The following is a 22,249-nucleotide window of genomic DNA, read 5'->3' as shown; positions in this document are numbered from 1 at the left end:
CTCCACTTCTCCATTTCCCCATTCCTGCACCCCCACTTCATCAACCCCTCCGTGGGCCCTTTCGTGACTCCCCCCCACTGACCTGAATTCCGCTGGAGTGGGTGCCAAGGAGATTGTGGGTGGTTTAGGGTTTGGAGAGAGCGCTCGAGAATGTGGGGGGGAATGCTGACCACCATAACACTTCCCTGGCCTGTACTAGCCCCAAGCACACCCCCGCCACCCTTCCATACAAATACTAATCTTGGACTTCCGCCTTTGAAATGATGGTTATCTAAGTCACACGACAGGATGCCTTTCAAGAGAAGCACACTTGAAATCTTGAAACCATTTAGAGTGCAGTGAGATTCCACTAAAACAGAAATATTGACCAATACACAAGAACAGTACAAAGTTGGGTCTGACGCAAACAATCTATGTGAGGAAAATGTATCGATTTCGTCCATCTTGTACAGTTTGATCTGCAAGAGTTTGTTGGAACTCCTTAAACAGATTTATTTAGCTAGCTCAGTTTTCGTACGGGACATGACAGACTGACATTTGATCTGACTACAGAGTTGACATAGTTTGCCCCTGTAACTTCTCACTCTTAGTTTGGCTTTGCCGTTATCAGCTATCCTACAAACTGTAAATAGGAAAACATGTTGGACTGAATCCAGGAGCAGCCTTTCAATTTCACTAGCCATTACTATCATGTTCAGCTAAGGCAGACTACAGTAAAATACACTGCATGTACAAAACATTAAGAACACCTGCTCTTTCCATGACATCGACTGACCAGGTGAATCCAGGTGAAAGCTATGATCCCTTATTGATGCCACTTGTTAAATCTACTTCAATCAGTGTAGATGAAGGGGAGGTGACAGGTTAAAGATGATTTTTAAGCCTTGATACAATTGACATGGATTGTGTTAGTGTACCATTCAGAGGGTGCCTTTGAACGGGGTATGGTAGTAGGTGCCAGGTGCACCAGTTTGTGTCAAGAACTGCACCGCTGCTGGGTTTTTCACAAATTAGTGTGAACCAAGAGTGGTCCACCACCCAAAGGATATCCAGCCAACTTGACACAACCGTGGGAAGCATTGGAGTCAACTTGGGCCAGCATTGCTGTGAAATGCTTTCGACACCTTGTAGAGTCCATGCCCCGACAAATTTAGGCTGTTCTGAGTGGGGGGGGTGCAACTCAATATTAGAAAGGTGTTCTTAATGTTTTGTACACTCAGTGTATATGCCCAAGGTAAACATGTGTATTTTTCTGTCAAAGTAAAGGATATACAACATTTCCATGTGACAGCTGTCCACCTGTGTACTTTGCCCCTCTCCTGAGCACCAAACCAAGGAAGATAAAACCCAAATAGCTTGTTTATGCGATTGATCGCGTTATCAGAATATATTTAGAAGAGTTGTGAGCTGTAATGCCGTTCATCTTTCCTAGAAGCACAGTTTATGATAATCTAGCAAACACTTGAAAGCAAGCCTCAAGGGATTGATTATTCAAGGCAGCATCCAACTGCAGAGAGAAGGCGAGGAAACAGCAAACAGCCATGAAAACACACCTGGGACTATATTCTTTCCCCTTGCAACTGCAACTAACTACACTACACAGACTATCTGCAGGGACCCAAAAGTTATTCTAAATTAGAGAAAAACATTTTTGCTATGTCCAGCGGAGATCTATGGGCATGCAGGCAGGCGGGTAGGCAGGCTGGTGAATGCCTGTGTGTCTGTTCTAGTGCAGTCATACAGAAAGAAAGGGAGCAAGGAAGGAGGCTTTTGTTTGTCTAAACCATGGGAATAGGCTCTCATTCTCTCTCAGCTCACTGACGACTGAAACACTGGAGTTACATGGAGGACTACAGCGGCGAAAATAGGAAGTATCCTTTAGAAAAGGGAGAGTCATATGAAGCAGATAGGAATAATACAGATGTAGGATCTTAATTTGAGCCAGTTTGCTACAGCAGGAAGATAATCCTACAGCAACAGGAAATGTGAATTATTATGTGGATTATAATTAATGTACATTTATGTAGGGGGTGATACATGTTTCGTAAGGGAAAATCAAGTCTGAAATGTCTAACTTCAGAAGCCTTTTTAAACCTCAAATACACTACAAGTTTTACATCTCCTGCATTGCCGGAAAGTTCTCCTGCAACAGGATGATCAAATTAAGATCCTATATCTGTAGTAGCGTAGAGTTCTAGAAATAAAGAGAAGGAAAGTGGTAGTGAGGGGAAAAGGACGAAAGAGTAAAAGGGAGGGAGAAAAGGGGAAAAGCAATGGATTGATGAAATTGAAGGACCAGGGGAAAGAGTAAGAAAGACAGGGAATGAGATGAGAAGAGACGGAGAGAGGCAAAAACAGATGGGATGATGAAACAAAAAGACAGGAGATAAGAGACAGGGGAATAAACAGAGAGATAGATAGGGGATAGTAGAGGAAGAGACAGGGAGATAGGCAGGGGAGAGGGGTGGAAGAAACAGAGCGCTAGACAGGGGATAGTAGAGGGAGAGACAGAGAGATATGCAGGGATAAGAGAAGGAGAGACAGAGAGAAGAGGAGCTGGATGGTACATTGGCAGCTTCTGTATGTTCCCAGGGGGATTACTCAAGTGATAGATGCTACAGAATGCCAGCGAGCCCACAGTGAAGCCCTATGAATGGAGCCACACAAAGACACACACACACACGCATGCACACACATGCGCGCGTGTGCGTGCGCGAGCGCACACACACACACATACATGCACACTCTCATCTTCGCTTTCCCTCCCTCGCTCCTCTGACCCTATTCAGCATATTTAACTATCTCTTTCTTTCTATTCTTCCCTGCCCCTACACCCTCTATCACTCTTTCTCTGTCTCTCTCTCTCGTCTCCCTCTCTCTCTCTCAGTAGCAGTCTCAGAGAAGCAGCAGATAGAGGTTGACTACCCCTAGCCTGGCTGGCTAGTGACAGGTAACAGATGCCTAACGTCCAGGGGGCTGGCACTGCCCTGTGACCCCCTCATGGGCTCAGCCTCTCATCCTCTCAGCAGCACACAGTGCCCTACTGTCTATCTACCTCCACCAACTCTCTACCCACCACCACCACCACCACCACCACCACTACTACTATTACCCCTCTGCCCATTTCTCTCCTCCAAAGAAAATTCCTGATAGATCACTCTCTGTTCCCTCTCTCCCAGCCTCTCTCGCTCTTTTTCTCTCTCTCAAATGAAAAGTTCTCTCCTCCGCTGCCAGAAAATGAAAGTGTTTCACTTCCCTCCATTCTAGCTGAACTCCATTCTCCAGTGAGGATTGTGTTACACTGTAAAGCATCTGGATGACAATGTAGGGCAAGGGTTCAGAACAAATCATATTGCAGAACAATGAGCTGTGAGGATCATTTCTCACTCTCAAGCCCTCACACGCATTCATACAAACACTCAAATGTGGGTAATTTTTGTCATGCAGTCAAGCCTGGCTGTTATAATAATATATGAGGTACTCTGTGTTGTCTACCCAATGTGGATAACCTATTATTGATGTCAATGTTTACTAGTCTTTCTAGTACAACATCTGCAGCAGCGTAAAGGCAGTTTCATTTATTTGATTTATTTCTTGTTTATTGGTTAACTCCAATCCACCATCTGGCCCTTTCCCAGTCTATCAGCCAGTAATATTACAGTGGAATTCCTCCACTCCTACTTCCACACCATAACAGGGGAAGGCACCCTTTTCAAATTAGGGTGGAAAAGCTTTGCAAATAGTCATTGGATGCTTGCTATATTAGATATGTACAGTTGAAGTCGGAAGTTTACATACACCTTAGCCAAATACGTTTAAACTCAGTTTTTCACAATTCCTGACATTTAATCCTAGTAAAAATTCCATGTCTTAGGTCAGTTAGGATCACCACTTTATTTTAAGAATGTGAAATGTCAGAATAATAGGAGAGAGAATGATTTATTTCAGCTTTTATTTCTTTCATCACATTCTCAGTGGGTCAGAAGTTTACATACACTCAATTGGTATTTGGTAGCATTGCCTTTAAATTGTTTAACTTGGGTCAGACGTTTCGGGTAGCCATCCACAAGCTTCCCACAATAAGTTGGGTGAATTTTGGCTCATTCCTCCTGACAGAGCTGGTGTAACTGAGTCAGGTTTGTAGGCCTCGCTCGCACAAACTTTTTCAGTTCTGCCCACAGATTTTCTATAGGATTGAGGTCAGGGCTTTGTGATGGCCACTCCAATACCTTGACTTTGTTATCCTTAAGCCATTTTGCCACAACTTTGGAAGTATGCTTGGGGTAATTGTCAATTTGGAAGACCCATTTGCGACCAAGCTTTAACTTCCTGACTGATGTCTTGAGATGTTGCTTCAAAATATCCACATAATTTTCCATCCTCATGATGTCATCTATTTTGTGAAGTGCACCAGTCCCTCCTGCAGCAAAGCACCCCCACAGCATGATGCTGCCACCCCCGTACTTCACGGTTGGGATGGTGTTCTTCAGCTTGCAAATAGCCCCCTTTTTCCTCCAAACATAACGATGGTCATTATGGCCAAACAGTTATATTTTTGTTTCATCAGACCAGAGGACATTTCTCCAAAAAGTATGATCTTTGTCCCCATGTGCAGTTGCAAACTGTAGTCTGGCTTTTTTATGGCGGTTTTGGAGCAGTGGCTTCTTCCTTGCTGAGCGGCCTTTCAGGTTATGTCGATATAGGACTTGTTTTACTGTGGATATAGATACTTTTGTACCTGTTTCCTCCAGCATCTTCACAAGGTCCTTTGCTGTTGTTCTGGGATTGATTTGCACTTTTCGGACCAAAGAACGTTCATCTCTAGGAGACAGAACATGTCTCATTCCTGAGCGGTCAGACGGCTGCGTGGTCCCATGGTGTTTATACTTGCGTACTATTGTTTGTACAGATGAACGTGGTACCTTCAGGCATTTGGAAATTGCTCCCAAGGATGAACCAGACTTGTGGAGGTCTACACATTTTTTTCTGAGGTCTTGGCTGATACCTTTTGATTTTCCCATGATGTCAAGCAAAGAGGCACTGAGTTTGAAGGTAGGCCTTGAAATACATCCACAGGTACACCTCCAATTGACTCAAATGATGTCAATTAGCCTATCAGAAGCTTCTAAAGCCATGACATCATTTTCTGGAATTTTCCAAGCTGTTTAAAGGCACAGTCAACTTAGTGCATGTAAAATTCTGACCCACTGGAAATGTGATACAGTGAATTATAAGTGAAATAATCTGTCTGTAAACAATTTTTGGAAAAATTACTTGTGTCGTGAACAATGTAGATGTCCTAACCGACTTGCCAAAACTATAGTTTGTTAACAAGATATTTTTGGAGTGGTTGAAAATCGAGTTTTAATGACTAAGTGTATGTAAACTTCCGACTTCAACTGTTTGTTCTATACAGATGCAGGATGTTAATTTGATCACCCTGTTGCATGAAAATGTACACTTGTAGTGTAGTTGAGGTTTAAAAAGACTTCAGAAGTTTTTCATTTCTACTTTGAAATGTCAGATTTGATTTTCTCTTACAAAAATGTATCAATCCTTACAAAAAATATCATATAATAATTCAAATTTCCTGCTGTAGAAAACTGGCTCAAATTAAGATTCTACATCTGTACATTAGATAACTAAAAGTATGGCCAAAAGTATATGGACACCTGCACGTCGTACATCTCATTCCATTGGCATTTATATGGGGTTGGTCCTCCCTTTGCTGCTATAACAGCCCCCACTCTTCTGGGAAGTCTTTCTAGATGTTGGAACATTGCTGCGGGGACTTGCTTCCATTCAGCCACAAGAGCATTAGTGAGGTCGGGCACTGATGTTGGGCGATTGGGCCTGGCTTGCAGTCGGCGTTCCAATTCATACTAAAGGTGTTCGATGGGGTAGAGGTCAGGGATCTGTGCAGGCCAGTCAAGGCTGAAATAGGAAAGGGCCTTCCCCAAACTCTTGCCACAAATTTGGAAGCACATAATCATCTAGAATGTCATTGTATGCTGTCGCGTTAAGATTTCCCTTCACTGGAACTAAGGGGCCTTGCCCGAACCATGAAAAACAGCCCCAGACCATTATTCCTCCTCCACCAAACTTACAGTTGTCACTATGCATTGGGGCATGTAGCGTTCTCCTGGTATCCGCCAAACCCAGATTAGTCAGTCGGCCTGCCAGATGGTGTTGCGTGATTCTTCACTCTAGAAAACGCGTTTCCACTGCTCCAGAGTCCAATGGCGGTGAGCTTTACACCACTCCAGCCGACGCCTGGCATTGTTTATGATGATCTTAGGCTTGTGTTTGGCTGCTCGGCCATGGAAACCCATTTCATGAAGCTCCCGACGAACAGTTATTGTGCTGACGTTGCTTCCAGAGGCAGTTAGTGAGTGTTGCAACCAAGGACAGACGATTTCTATGCGCCACACGCTTCAGCACTCGGCGGTCCTGTTCAGTAAACTTGTGTGGCCTACCACTTCACGGCTGAGCCGTTGTTGCTTCTAGACGTTTCCACTTCACAATAAGAGCACTTACATTTGACCGAGGCAGCTCTAGCAGGGCAGAAATTTGACGAACTGACTTGTTGGAAAGGTGGCATCCTATGACAGATACCACGTCGAATGTCGCTGAGCTCTTCAGTAAGGCCATTCTACTGACAATGTTTGTCTATAGAGATTGCATGGCTGTGTGCTCGATTTTATGCACCTGTCAGCAACCGGTGTGGCTGAAATAGCCAAATGCACTAATTTGAAGGGGTGTCCACATACTTTTATATATGGTGTACAGTGCCTTGCAAAAGTATTCACCCCCCTTGGCGTTGTTCTTATTTTTTTGCATTACAACCTGTAATTTTAATAGATTTTTATTTGGATTTCATGTAATGGACATAAACAAAATAGTCCAAATTGGTGAAGTGAAATGAAAAATAAATTACTTGTTTCAAAAAAAAATATATAATAATAACGGAAAAGTGGTGCGTGCATATGTATTCACCCCCTTTGCTATGAAGCCCCTAAATAAGATCTGGCGCAACCAATTACCTTCAGAAGTCACATAATTTGTTAAATAAAGTCCACCTGTGTGTTATCTAAGTGTTACATGATCTGTCACATGATCTCAGTATATATACAGCTGTTCTGAAAGGCCCTAGAGTCTGCAACACCACTAAGCAAGGGGCACCACCAAGCAAGCGGCAACATGAAGACCAAGGAGCTCTCCAAACAGGTCAGGGACAAAGTTGTGGAGAATTACAGATCAGGGTTGGGTTATAAAAAATATCCGAAACTTTGAACATCCCACGGAGCACCATTAAATCGATTATTTAAAAAATTGAAAGAATATGGCACCACAACAAACCTGCCAAGAGAGGGCTGCCCACCAAAACTCAATGACCAGGCAAGGAGGGCATTGATCAGAGAGGCAACAAAGAGACCAACAATAACCCTGAAGGAGCTGCAAAGCTCCACAGCGGAGATTGGAGTGTCTGTCCATAGGACCACTTTAAGCTGTACACTGCACAGAGCTGGGCTTTATGGAAGAGTGGCCAGAAAAAAAGCCATTGCTTCAAGAACAAAATAAGTAAACACGTTTGGTGTTCGGCAAAAGGCATGTGGGAGACTCCCCAAACATATGGAAGAAGGTACTCTGGTCAGATGAGACTAAAATTGAGCTTTTTGGCCATCAAGGAAAACGCAATGTCTGGCGCAAACCCAACACCTCTCATCACCCAGAGAACAGTGAAGCATGGTTGTGGCAGCATCATGCTGTGGGGATGTTTTTCATCGGCAGGGACTGGGAAACTGGTCAGTTGTTGCTCACTAACTGTAAGTCGCTCTGGATAAGAGCGTCTGCTAAATGACTAAAATGTAATTGAAGGAATGATGGATGGCGCTAAATACAGAGAAATTCTTGAGAGAAACCTGTTTCGGTCTTCCAGAGATTTGAGTCTTGAACGGAGGTTCACCTTACAGCAGGACAATGACCCTAAGCATACTGCTAAAGCAACACTCAAGTGGTTGAAGGGGAAACATTTAAATGTCTTGGAATGGCCTAGTCAAAGCCCAGACCTCAATCCAATTGAGAATCTGTGGTATGACTTAAAGATTGCTGTACACCAGCGGAACCCATACAACTTGAAGCTGGAGCAGTTTTGCCTTGAAGAATGGGCAAAAATCCCAGTGGCTAGGTGTGCCAAGCTTATAGAGACATATCCCAAGAGACTTGCAGCTGTAATTGCTGCAAAAGGTGGCTCTACAAAGTTTTTACTTGGGGGGGGGGGGGGGTAAATAGTTATGCACGCTCAAGTTTTCTGTTTTTTTGTCTTATTTTTTTTTTGTTTCACAAGAAAAAATATTTTGCATCTTCAAAGTGGTAGGCATGTTGTGTAAATCAAATTATACAAACCCCCAAAAAATCAATTTTAATTCCAGGTTGTAAGGCAACAAAATAGGAAAAATGCCAAGGGGGTGAATACTTTCTATCAATTAGGGCAAACAAAGCATATAAGATTGTATGTTTTGTTTATTTTGAGCAGCTACTCCCAATCTGTCATGGTCAACAAATCTCCATTTCCCCCTACATGTGTACTTTCCCCTCCCAAAAGCAAAGCCCCCCTAGTGTGTGTGTGTGTGTTTGCGTGTATGTGTGTGTGTAACTGGGCACTATCAAAGCCATTCTATGTTGATCTCATGTCCCTTGGGCTAGAAACCATTTAACGTGACCTATTTTTTAAAATAAAAAGTCCACTGAGAATCAATTTTACCCATGTTCAGATTTTATCAGTCCCCTTCTACTTCATAATTGTCTTTTTGGGTTTTATTTTGTTCCTCACCAGACCACCATAGGCAATACACGGCGTAATCCAGGAAGGATTCTGCATAATCTCCCATAGACTCAGAGTAATTCAGCTCCTTTTCCCAGATTAACTGACTAACCTCAGACACTACAATCAGACCAAGAGAGTCCTCTAGGAAATCACAAAATCAATGAGGACTGGACATCTCCTTCTCCTCCTCTGGACATTCACATGGAGTCACCAATAAAGACAACACTAAACAAGAAGGATTTTATTTTTTATTATTTTTTATTTATTTCACCTTTATTTAACCAGGTAAGCCAGTTGAGAACAAGTTCTCATTTACAACTGCAACCTGGCCAAGATAAAGCAAAGCAGTGCGACAAAAACAACTACAAAGAGTTACATATGGGGTAAACAAAACATAAAGTCAAAAATACAACAGAAAAAAGATATACAGTGTGTGCGAATGTAGTAAGTTATGGAGGTAAGGCAATAAATAGGCCATAGTGCAAAAATAGTTACAATTTCGTATTAACACTGGAATGATAGATGTGCAAAAGATGATGTGCAAATAGAAATACTGGGGTGCAAATTAGCAAAATAAATAACAATATGGGGATGAGGTAGTTGGGTGGGCTAATTTCAGAAGGGCTGTGTACAGGTCCAGTGATCGGTAAGCTGCTCTGACAACTGACGCTTAAAGTTAGTGAGGGAGATAAGAGTCTCCAGCTTCAGAGATTTTTGCAGTTCGTTCCAGTCATTGGCAGCAGAGAACTGGAAGGAATGGTGGCCAAAGGAGGTGTTGGCTTTGGGGATGACCAGTGAGATATACCTGCTGGAGCGCAGACTACGGGTGGGTGTTGCTATGGTGACCAGTGAGCTAAGATAAGACGGGGATTTGCCTAGCAGTGATTTATAGATGACCTGGAGCCAGTGGGTTTGGCGACGAATATGTAGTGAGGGCCAGCCAACAAGAGCGTACAGGTCACAATGGTGGGTGGTATATGGCACTGTGATAGACTACATCCAATTTGCTGAGTAGAGTGTTGTACATGACATCGCCGAAGTCAAGGATTGGTAGGATAGTCCGTTTTACGAGGGCATGTTTGGCAGCATGAGTGAAGGAGGCTTTGTTGCGAAATAGGAAGCTGATTCTAGATCTAACTTTTGATTGGAGATGCTTAATGTGAGTCTGGAAGGAGAGTTTACAGTCTAACCAGACACCTAGGTATTTGTAGTTGTCCACATACTCTAGAGTAGTCATTCTAGTTGGGTGGGCTAGCAGCGTTCGACTGAAGAGCATGCATTTAGTTTTACTAGTGTTTAAGAGCAGTTGGAGGCTACGGAAGGAGTGTTGTATGGCGTTGAAGCTCGTTTGGAGGTTTGTTAACACAGTGTCCAATGAAGGGCCAGATGTATACAAAATGGTGTCGTCCGCATAGAGGTGGATCCGAGCGTCACCAGCAGCAAGAGCGACATCATTGATATACACAGAGAATAGAGTTGGCCCGAGAATTGAACCCTGTGGAACCCCCATAGAGACTGACAGAGGTCCAGACAACAGGCCCTCTGATTTGACACATTGAACTCTATCTGAGAAGTAGTTGGTGAACCAGGCGAGGCAGTCATTTGAGAAACCAAGGCTATTTAGTCTGCCAATAAGAATGCGGTGGTTGACAGAGTCGAAAGCCTTGGCCAGGTCGATGAAGACGGCTGCGCAGTACTGTCTTTTATCGATCGCAGTTATAATATCGTTTAGGACCTTGAGCGTGGCTGAGGTGCACCCATGACCAGCTCGGAAACCGGATTGTATAGGGGAGAAGGTACGGTGGGATTCAAAATGGTCGGTGATCTGTTTGTTAACTTGGCTTTCAAATAATTTAGAAAGGCAGGGCAGGATGGATATAGGTCTGTAACAGTTTGGATCTAGAGTGTCACCCCCTTTGAAGAGGGGGATGACCGCGGCAGCTTTCCAATCTCTGGGGATCTCAGATGTTACGAAAGAGAGGTTGAACAGGCTAGTAATAGAGGTTGCAACAATTCCGGCGGCTAATTTTAGAGAGAAAGAGTCCAGATTGTCTAGCCCAGCTGATTTGTAGGGGTCCAGATTTTTTTCAGCTCTTTCAGAACATCAGCTGTCTGAATTTGTGTGAAGGAGAAGGGGGGGCATGGGCAAGTTGCAGCGGAGGGTGCAGAGCTGGTGGCCAGGGTAGTGGTAGCCAGGTGGAAAGCATGGCCAGCCTTAGCAAAATGCTTGTTGAAATGTTCGATTATTGTAGATTTATCGATGGTGACAGTTTCCTAGCCTCAGTGCAGTGGGCAGTTGGGAGGAGGTGCTCTTATTCTCCATGGACTTTACAGTGTCCCAAAACTTTTTGGATTTAGTGCTACAGGATGCAAATTTCTGTTTCAAAAAGCTAGCCTTTTGCTTTCCTAACTGAGTGTGTATATTGGTTCCTGACTTCCCTGAAAAGTTGCATATCACGGGGGCTGTTCGATGCTAATGCAGTACACCACAGGATGTTTTTGTGCTGGTCAAGGGCAGTCAAGTCTGAGGAGAACCAGGGGCTATATCTGTTCTTAGTTCTGAGTTTTTTGAATGGGGCATGCTTATTTAAGATTGATTGGAAAGCACTTTTAAAGAACAACCAGGCATCCTCTACTGACAGAATGAGGTCAATATCGATCCAGGATACCCGGGCCAGGTCAATTTGAAAGGCCTGCTTGCTAAAGTGTTTTAGGGAGTGTTTGACAGTGATGAGGGGTGGTCGTTTCACCGCGGACCCATTACGGACGCAGGCAATAAGGCAGTGATCACTGAGATCCTGGTTGAAGACAGCGGATGTGTATTTAGAGGGTAAATTAGTCAGGATGATATCTATGAGGGTGCCCATGTTTACAGATTTAGGGTTGTACCTGGTAGGTTCGTTGATAATTTGTGTGAGATTGAGGGCATCTAGTTTAGATTGTAGGTTGGCCTATCCCAGTTTAGGTCACCAAGCAGTACGAACTCTGAGGATAGATGGGAGGTAATCAGTTCACATATGGTGTCCAGGGCACAGCTCGGGGCTGAGGGGGGTCTGTAGCAAGCGGCAACAGTGAGAGACTTATTTCTGGGAAGGTGAATTTTTAGAAGTAGAAGCTCAAACTGTTTGGGCACAGACCTGGATAGTATGATAGACCTCTGCAGGCTATCTCTACAGTAGATTGCAACCCCTCCCCCTTTGGCAGTTCTATTGAGACGGAAAATGTTGTAGTTGGGGATGAACATTTCTGAATTTTTGGTGGCCTTCCTAAGCCAGGATTCAGACACAGGGTTGGCGGAGTGTGCTAACGCAGTGAATAACTCAAACTTAGGGAGGAGGCTTCAGATGTTAACGTGCAAGAAACCAAGGCTTTTACGGTTACAGAAGTCAACAAATGATAACGCCTGGGGAGTAGGAGTGATACTGGGGGATACAGGGCCTGGGTTAACCTCTACATCACCAGAGGAACAGAGGAGGACTAGAATAAGGATACGGCTAAAGGCTTTAAGTACTGCTCTTCTAGTGCGTTGGGTACAGAGAAAAAAAGGGGCAGATTTCTGGGCGTTGTAGAATAGATTCAGGGCATTATGTACAGACAAGGATATGGAAGGATATGAGTACAGTGGAGGTATACCTAAGCGTTGGGTAACGATGAAAGAGATAGCATCACTGGACGCACCGATTGAGTCGGTCTCCGCGTGTATGGGTGTGGGACAAAGGAGCTATCTAAGGCAGGTTGAGCTGGGCTGGGGGATCTCCAGTGAAATAGTACAATAAGAAATAACCGAAACAGCAATAAGCAAGGCATATTGACATGGGAGAGAGGCATAAAGCAATCACAGGTGTTATTCGAGAGAGCTAAGACAACAGCTGGTAATGGCGACAAAGTTTGGGCTGAGGCTAAACATAAACAGGATGCGGTACCGTATAAAGGAACAGTCCAGCAGGCATCAGCTGTATAGCTGAGTTATCATAAGGTCCGGTGAACAGCAATAGGAGAGTTCGGAGGTAGTTCGGGGGCTGCTACAGCACTGGCGAGCAAGAGGCCACAGCTTGCGTGTGCTAGCGGGCCAGGGCTAGCAGTTGGATCTTCGTGGTCGACGTCGTAACGGGAAGACTGTTGAAACCACATCAGACGATTTCATCGGCAGACCAGTCGTGTTGGATCGGCGGGGCTCCGTGTCAACACTAGGAGGTCCCGTCCGGTTTACAGAGAGGTAGATAGCCGGGAGATGGGCCTGGCTCAAGGCTATCTCATGGCTAACTGGTGCTTGCTTAGGGGCAATGGTAATTAGCCAACGACAACAGCCATTCGGTTGCAGCTAGCTAGTTGCGATGACCCGGCGCTCGGGTCCAGTGATTCCGGCAGAAAATCCGATATGCTCTGGGTCGATAGCATGCTGTGCAGACTGGCCGACAAATTGTCCAGGCTAGAGCTAGAGCTGGCTGGTGGGTAGTGCAGGCCACGGACAATGGTTTAGACCGCTAATGGTGGCTAATAGCAAGTAGCTAGCTAGCTGGCTACAACAGCCATTCGGTTGCAGCTAGACTAGTTTCAGCTTAAGGTTCTTGATAAAAGTTATAAAGAAATAATAGAATCCTTTCCACGTTGGGTGAGGCGGGTTGCAGGAAAGTATATTTAGTTAAATCTATTTCCCATGATGAAACTAATGTGAGTCTCTTCTTTAGAGTCATTCTCACAGAAACAAATTCATGTAGATTATTGTAAATGGTTGTTGACAAGACATTCCCTTGTGAGATACACGCACATGCTTGTGTGCACAAACCAATCCCTGTCCAGATACACACATGAAATGGCACATTGTGCACTGACATACATTAAGCTCTCCCTGAATGTCTGCTGTGTATTCATTCATGTAAGGCAGCAGCCAGCGTGTGCTGTAGTATAGAAGAGCAACCTCCGGGCTCAGGACAAAACATATTAGCTGCATGGACACTTTCCCCTCCATATTCTCCTTCCAATTACACAAGGCTACATTTCACCAGATCCTGGCCTGAGGACATATATCACATAGATCTCCAGCCAGCCACGGTCCCTACAGACTGACTCCCACTGGAGGATGAAATATGAATTAATAATATTCTATGTGTATTTATCAAAGCCCCAGTAGGCTTGACAGACACCCCCTCTCTGCCGGTTTTGACCATCACTACCATCACTCAAGCAGCGATTGACGTTACATCTGGAAACATGTCCTCTGGTTTTGTTCAAATGACAGGCTGTGAGAATAATGTGACTGCAATCAAGTGCCAAGAGAGTATGTTTCCATGGTGACGATAGTGTGTGTGTGTGTGTGTGTGTGTGTGTGTGCGTAATTGACGGGGAGTAGGGGCAGGGGGATATAGGGTGTGAAGCAATTGGTTCAAGGAAGGGGTGGTGAATATATACCACTTAATGTTAGACTTCCATCTTCACAAAATGTTTACATTTGGCAACTTGAACAAAAGGAAAATTAACATGTTCTTCCCGCTAAATATTAGGGGTAAACATTCATCAAGTGCATCGGTCAAGACTCTGGGTAAATCTGATTTGCAAAAACTGATCACCTTTATCTTTTCATATATTGACAGGATCAGCTATGGAATGATCAGTGAAATAACAAGGCCCATGCCATAGCTTATAAAATAAAATAAAATAACAAAAATAGGAAATGTGGAAGGAAAAATGCAAATCAATTACACTATATATACAAAAGTATGTGGACACCCCTTCAAATGAGTGGATTCTGCTATTTCAGCCACACCCATTGCTGACAGGTGTATAAAATCGAGCAGCCATGCAATCTCCATAGACAAACATTGGCAGTAGAATAGCTCAGTGACTTTCAAAGTGGCACAGTCATAGGACGTCACCTTCCCAACAAGTCAGTTCATAAAATGTCTGCCCTGCTAGAGCTGCCCCGGTCAACTGTAAGTGCTGTTATTGTGAAGTGGATACATCTAGGAGCAACAACCGTTCAGCCACGAAGTGGTAGGCCACACAAGCTCACAGAACGGTACTGCTGAGTGCTGAAGCGCGTAGTGTGTAAAAATAATCTGTCCTCGGTTGCAACACTCACTATTGAGTTCCAAACTGCCTCAGGAAGCAACTTCAGCACAAGAACAGTTTGTCGGGAGCTTCATGAAATGGGTTTCCATAGCCGAGCAGCTGCACACAAGCCTAAGATCACCATGCGCAATGCCAAGCGTGGGCTGGAGTGGTGTAAAGATACAGTATACAATGACATTCTAAACGATTCTGTGCTTCCAAATTTGTGGCAACATTTTGGGAAGGCCCTTTCCTGTTTCAGCATGACAATGCCCCCATGCACAAAGCGAGGTCCATACAAAAATGGTTTGTGGAGATCGGTGTGGAAGAACTTGACTGGCCTGCACAGAGCCCTGACCTCAACCCCATCGAACACCTTTGGTATGATGTGGTCCTCTGTAGCTCAGCTGGTAGAGCACGGCGCTTGTAACGCCAAGGTAGTGGGTTCGATCCCCGGGACCACCCATACACAAAAAATGTATGCACGCATGACTGTAAGTCGCTTTGGATAAAAGCGTCTGCTAAATGGCATATTATTATTATATTATTTGGAACGCCGACTGCGAGCCAGTCCTAATCGCCCAACATCAGTGCCCGACCTTATTAATGCTCTTGTGGCTGAATGGAAGCAAGTCCCCACAGCAATGTTCCAACATCTAGTGGAAAGCCTTCCCAAAAGAGTGGAGGCTGTTATAGCAGCAAAGGGACCAACTCAATATTAATGCCCATGATTTTGGAATGAGATGTTCAACGAGCAGGTGTCCACATACTTTTGGTAATGTAGTGTAGTTATATATATTTTTGCTTGATTATGGTAAGTACCGATAAGGGGCCTTATAGAAAGTAGACCATCAGTTAAATACAAATATTTTAAACTCTCCTAGAGGAAGTTGACAATAAAGTGAAAACAGTGAACATTTAACCCCAAGGTTGGTTTGATGAGCATGTACCTGTCTTGGAATTTCCCTCGGATTTTATCCGGCTACAGTAACAACAGACCAGGGACTAGAAAAAAAAGGCTTTATAACTCACAACAAACCACTTTGATAACACTGCACAACAAGATAACTATGTTACCGAACACGTTATTTTTCTTTTACGATTTACGCAACGGATATGGCTGTGTTGTAAACTACTGATAAGATACTGAATGAACACTAGAAGAGCTAACACCTAAAACACTAAAACAATGATGATCTCTCTTCATCGTAGTCCTCCCTGTCTCGCGTTGAGAAGACCTGACAGTATACCTAGAGCCACGCGTGTGGGAATGCCTTGCGGCGATGCAGATACGATGCAGCTCGCGCAAGATATGCGCTTTGGCACAGAGGTATGAAGCCGTTTGGTAGAGAAAATATATTAACGGGATTAGAAGGCCAGATGCACGACATACCAGTACATAATTACCACACATTGTCTGTTTGCAAACGTTGGCTCCTCAGTAGTAGACTAGATGTGAGTGTGTTATGACAGAAACACACCTTGAATCTCACCGTTAGGGTACCGTGGGGTAATTTAGCTCCCCCTAAGAACAATGTCCAATTACCGACACAAGCAAAGTTTGGAAAAAATGTGGTATGGGGATGATGGTCATGCATATGCAAACAAACTATGAAGGGAAATAAGTGGCTAACGTTTTGTTCTAATGTTGTTTTTAGAAAAGGGGCGTTTTTCCCAAGGACCGGGGTAATGATTTGGACAATGCTAATTTAGGTACCATTGATTTGCACTCACATTAAATTGTACTGCTTTATTTAAAATGGAATTAAATGTTTATCTCTAAACAAGTGGGTTCTTTCTTTAGGCTCCCCTAATGGTATATACTGTATATATATATATACAACATTTATAGATCTAACTTCATTTGATTATACATATAACTTTTTCTATATGTATGTGTAGATACATTTACCTTAGAATCGTTTTGTTAGTGACTTAAAAAATGTAGATGAGACAGATAACACTTTTAATTGTGCAAGAGCAGTGGCAGCAAGGGAAAGTGTTCAAATTTTGTTTCGTGACATAACGTGTTTTTTTGTGAGAATTAAGGGGGGAGGCTAGTTACCCTACTGTTCCTTTTACTAGTTGCAGGTAAATGATATAAAACAACATGAAGACAATGTAGCAATTGTCAGGTGTTTTTTTGGAGTCTAGAGGGAGTGCATATTGCTGTGCTGCCTAAAATTGTGTCCACATGCACCTGTTTTGCCCACGCCGGTAATGTGAAGCGCAGCCCATTGTTTTCAAGAGGAGCGAGCTCCAACACTTTGTTCCTGACCATGCTCTTATAAGTGCAGTATATGGACATTTTGACCATTTGATGGCTAACCACATTGCGACTTTACTTTAAGTTGGTGTAAAGAAGCATGAATATTATTAATAATAATGATAATAGTGACAATAATTGTAATAATGATAACAATTAGAATTAGAATAATTAGGTAGCCTATATAATGAATTATCGTGTGCTGATCATCATAATTATAATTGATAATGTATTATTAGGCCTACTGCAAGAATTATTCTTATTTGTATTATTATTATGCTCCCCTCTTTTGCCAAAAGCCTATGTCCTGTAGACATGTGATGTGCATGCATGATAATAATCGCCTCTCACCTTTGTTTTCAATCACGGAGTTATTGGGAAATAAGTTTCAGTCTCTCTTCTTCTCCCTTCTCCGGGTCTCGCGCATCCGCTTCAGAGATGTTCGACTGCTGAAATGCAAGCCTTCAGTGCGTCCAGGGCATGAGCGAGAGCAGCACCAGAAACCAAACAGACAGATTTCTATCACAGTAATCCGTGGAGCTCTATGCTCAACAATCCCACTGAATGAGCTCTGCCTCACTTCGCTCCTTCACGCTTTCACTTCCCCCACCTCCCCTCCTCCTCTTCACCCCTTTTCTTCTCTGAATGCCGATCCTCGTTGGTTGACAGTACAATCTTAATGCCCCCACCCATCTTTATTATGTTTTAACACTTTTACCTTCTTATAACACATGCTTTTGCTCCTCTGTGCCTGTGTGTGTCTGTGTGTGTGTGTGTGTGTGTGTGTTTGTGTATGTGTTTGTTCGAGGGGTGTCAGTATCAGGTCAGGTGTAGCATTGACAGGTTAACAACAAGTTCACTATTCTCTATTGCAAGCACTAACGGTTATATTGGGGGTATGGAATGAACTGGCAGTTGCACTCTAAAAAATGCTGGGTTGTTTGGTTGACTCAACTGCTGGGTTGCAGGCGTTGGGTCACTTAGTTTGGATGTTTTCTTTAGAAACTGCTGGGTGCTGTGTTATTGGTGCTGGGTTATTGAGATATGACCCAGCCGTTCAGATCAGAAGACTGGAGGCATAGTTTAGTAGGGGTGTGGCTTTCAGATAGTTATTTTTTGCCACCCATGAGAGTAAATGTAATTCCTGTTAATCTGTTCTTTAGTATAGTTGTCACATGTTAAAGTTGAACATTTACATTTTTGTAGTTTATTGATGGTTACAGAAGTATATGAGTTTCCTAAATGCCTGTGTAAATCCCATTGTTGGGATACAATAAGTTGGTATACCTTATTAGGCAATAAGGTGGTGTACCTTATTATAATATGTATTTGGGGGCGGCAGGTAGCTTAGTGGTTAAAATCTGTTCCCAGGGCGCCGATGACATTGATTAAGGCAGCCCCCACAACTCTCTGATTCAGAGGGGTTGGGTTAAATGCGGAAGACACATTTCGGTTGAATGCATTCAGGTGTGCAACTGACTAGGTAATCTTAATATTATAGAAGAATGTGTAATAAACAAATAATTTGCAGTATGTAAACTTAACATGATGGACAGGAATTACATTTACTCTCATGGGTGGCCAATAAGATCTAGCTGAAAGCCATGCCCCTAACAAGCCACGCCTCCTGAAAATAACCTAAGGATTGCATTAAAAAAGACCCAGCTGCTAGGTCAACCCAGCATGAGAGTAAAAAAGACCCATGTTTTGGGTATTCCCAACAACCCAACTGGCTGGGTCAAAATAACCCAACGTGTGTTCTGTCCAATATTTACCCAGCGCTGGGTTACCAAATAACCCAAATTGAGTTGTTTTTAACCTAGCATTTTTTAGAGTGTGTTTGGTCAACCACGCTCATGTAATGAGTAACCTTGCCTGAAACCTGAAAACTCCCCAAGCTAATGTCTAGGCTTTAACTCAGCAAGCTAATTCGACAGTGTTCAAATTCAGACGGTCACCAATTTCAGTCGGTCACATTGGTGCCTTTATCGGAACTCGGTCAGTTAATGTATCAGCTGCTGCGGTCGTTGTGGAGAGATGGAGAAGGTCAAAGGTGACTGCAGTGTAGCAGAGGTGGTTGGGTGAACCAAATTTGTGTGACGCGTAACCTTGCATGAAAACTGATGTCTCGTGTTAGCTCACCGTGTTACTGCCTGAAGGCTTTAGCTCAGTATATTTACTCTGTCACACTTGTCATTGTCATAGCCATATAGTATGACAGTTTGGACTAGAAGGCTTTGGCTATTTGGTGGGTCCTCACACAGACATACAGTACTGATTCATGGCAGGTGGATTTCATTGGTACTTTACCATGTGGATTCAATTACAGTAGTAGCACAACAACATCCACATGGTCTATTACGACACTGTTCTGGCACATCCTCCGTTTCTGACCCATGACCATAGAGGAAAACATGAGTGCAGGAACCACAACATATTTACCAGACACACACAATGTGGCCTCATGTAGATTATGTAATAACTCAAAGGTGCTACAAGTCTTCTGGCGAGACATTGATGTTTGGTAGTAAGAAATATGGATAGGAAAGAATGAAATTGATGGGAGAATGAGTGCTAGGGCCCCAATGGGGTGTGTGATCACCCCTAGGTTATAGGTTGGCAGTTAGCCTAGCGGTTAGAGCGTTGGGCCAGTAACCGAAAGGTCGCTAGTTGGAATCCCTGATAAATCTGTTGATGTGCCCTTTTTGCAAGGCAGTTAACCCTAATTGCTCCAGGGTTGCCATTGATAATGGCAGACCCTGGCTGTGACCCCATTCTCCCAGGGTATCTCAGGGAGAGTGGGATATGCAAAACTGTAAATTCTAATTCACACATGTGTATTAATACACACTTCTGTAAAATAGGACAAATATAAGCACCCACCTAATTATAATAACTGTCTTTTCATGCTAGGCTAGGATCATATTCTAACTGTATTTCCAGGTGCACCATTGAAGCCATTGTGCCATGTGTAGACTGTAGACTTTAAAAATTGTTATAGCACAAGGGTTCTAACATGGGTTTCTGGTACGCTGTAGTATGCAATTTTGGCTGTTGTCCAGGTGTATTTAGCACATGTACTTTAGTCCATAGGCACCTGAGCAATGGAGCAAACGGAGCAGCTGCACCCCCACTTTTTACCAGAAAATTATCATGATCCATTGGGTAATTTGTCATTTTCAATTATTAATAATGTTTTGAGCTAGTCTTTATTAAAATAGATATGTCCATTTTATAGATGAAATAATAATTAACATTGCATTTTGCACCCCGAGGTTATTGTGTTTCTTCACAATTTGCTGTCAAAGATGTAACCCACTCACTGAAGTTGTTTTTCAAAAGGCCACTATTAAACAGAATGACAATAAAAAAATAATTGATAGTCCTGCAGGCTACAGATTTGTTCAAGTATTAAACCCTTTTATTTTCTCTCAACTTAAAAGGGCAAGATTCTCAAGGTAGGCTACAGTAGAATGATTTTGTTCAAAATGTGTGGTTTTAAGAACCAAAACACAATTACATTATGTGTAAAGTGTTGTTCTTTGTTGCTATTCATACAATTTTGCCTACACAATAACAAAATATGCAGGCTGTAATGAGTATGTAGCCTTTATGAAAGAAAAGGTTGGAGACCCTTTCTCTTGCCCAAACTGTTAAAATATTACCCATATTACCAGAGCTACATTTTATTTATTCTATTGCAAATTCTGGCCTGCAATTTATGGATATATATATCTAGCTGCCAAAAAAAACATCAGATTTGATAATGATAATGATAAATTAATAATATGTTTGCCACATAATGTTTATGTTAACATAATCAATGACCAAATTGTTATGCAAAACTCCAGTTTGCATTTTCAAATTGACAGTTCTTGTTCAATGCCCTACCAGACAACACTGCCATATTGAGAAAGAAAATTGTTAAAAGATAAATCAAAGTTTATATTTGTAATTGTACGACATTATTGTGATCTCATTATTTGTGACAAAAAAAAGATGACAACTTAATGTGCAATTTATAAATGCTTTTTCTTAACCCACCATGTACAACATTCAAATTCAAATCCTTATTGGGTAAAACTATATTATTCCTCCCATTTCATGTCATACGTTATCCTGGTCACATTCTTAACAGTTTGGCCTGTCAATCGATGACTGTGGGTGGGATTGTCAGGGGAGGAGCAGGATATTTGTTAGAGTCACAGAGTTGGTAGGGTTTCAGACCTGTCAATCGATCACTATGGGAGGGATTTTCAGGGAAGGGGGCGGTATGTTTGTGAGTCACAAGGTTAGTAGGGTTTCAGACCTGTCAAGGAATTATTGGGGGTGGGATTTTCAGGGAAGGGAGTAGATTAGTAATCTAGTCATTAAAACACTTTTTCAATATAATTTATTTTGGCAAACCCTAAGGAAAATAGTTGTGTTCTGTCATAAATATATATTCTTCCTTTCAAGAAACAATGTAGAATTGCAGGATTTTGTCTATGAAAATGTTTTCTGGGGGAGGTCTTACATAGTAAGACAGTAAATACACAGTAATAACCAATCCATTACGGAGTTGTTTCTTTGGGATTCACCACTAGCCACTAGGCTTCTTTAGGTACCAGCTGTAGTTACAGTTGTGTTGAATTATTTGAAGTAAGGATCACATTGTTACCCCACAAATTCATATAGCCAGGTAAATGCCAGTACCATGAAATAACGTGTCACCAGGTGTCTTTTATTCAGTAGTTTTCCTCTCTATGAATAAGGATTGTGTTTCTCATTTTTGGACTGGGATTATAAAATTATATTTCAGGGATTCCCTCTTACAAACTAATACAAATGTCACATGCCAGGGTAAGCATGAATGGAGTCCAGCACCACTTACTACGACAGCTTCCGAAGTAAGATCAATCCAGTTAAACAATAATGAATTTGTAGGAAACATTCCTCACCTTAGTGGTCCAGGTGTATGTTTCTCTCAGCCTGGGAAAAGGTGTTTCCTGGTCACCAGAAGAGCTCATATAAGATCAAAGCTGGCCTGTGTTAGCGTGTTGGTGGTCTCCATTCACAGCCAGTCTTTGCCCTTATCAGAAGATCTAATCAGAGTTGAATGATGATTT

The 22,249-nt window shown here is 42.8% G+C and overlaps 1 protein-coding gene across 1 annotated transcript in view; it reads right to left on the bottom strand.

Moving 5' to 3' along the window:
* The window catches only part of LOC121576400 (excitatory amino acid transporter 2-like), a 47,056-nt gene extending 29,325 nt beyond the window's left edge, over positions 1-17,731 (bottom strand). Inside the window, exon 1 of the mRNA XM_041889504.2 lies at positions 17,493-17,731. The gene's annotated coding sequence lies outside the window, so the exon portion shown is untranslated. The remainder of the gene's footprint in view (positions 1-17,492) is intronic.
* Positions 17,732-22,249: the final 4,518 nt, after the last annotated feature.

This window comes from Coregonus clupeaformis, chromosome 11, assembly GCF_020615455.1.
Source record: "Coregonus clupeaformis isolate EN_2021a chromosome 11, ASM2061545v1, whole genome shotgun sequence".
Classification (NCBI taxonomy): domain Eukaryota; kingdom Metazoa; phylum Chordata; class Actinopteri; order Salmoniformes; family Salmonidae; genus Coregonus; species Coregonus clupeaformis.
The sequence above is the reverse complement of the archived record's forward strand: the minus strand, read 5'-3'. Positions and strand labels throughout refer to the sequence as shown.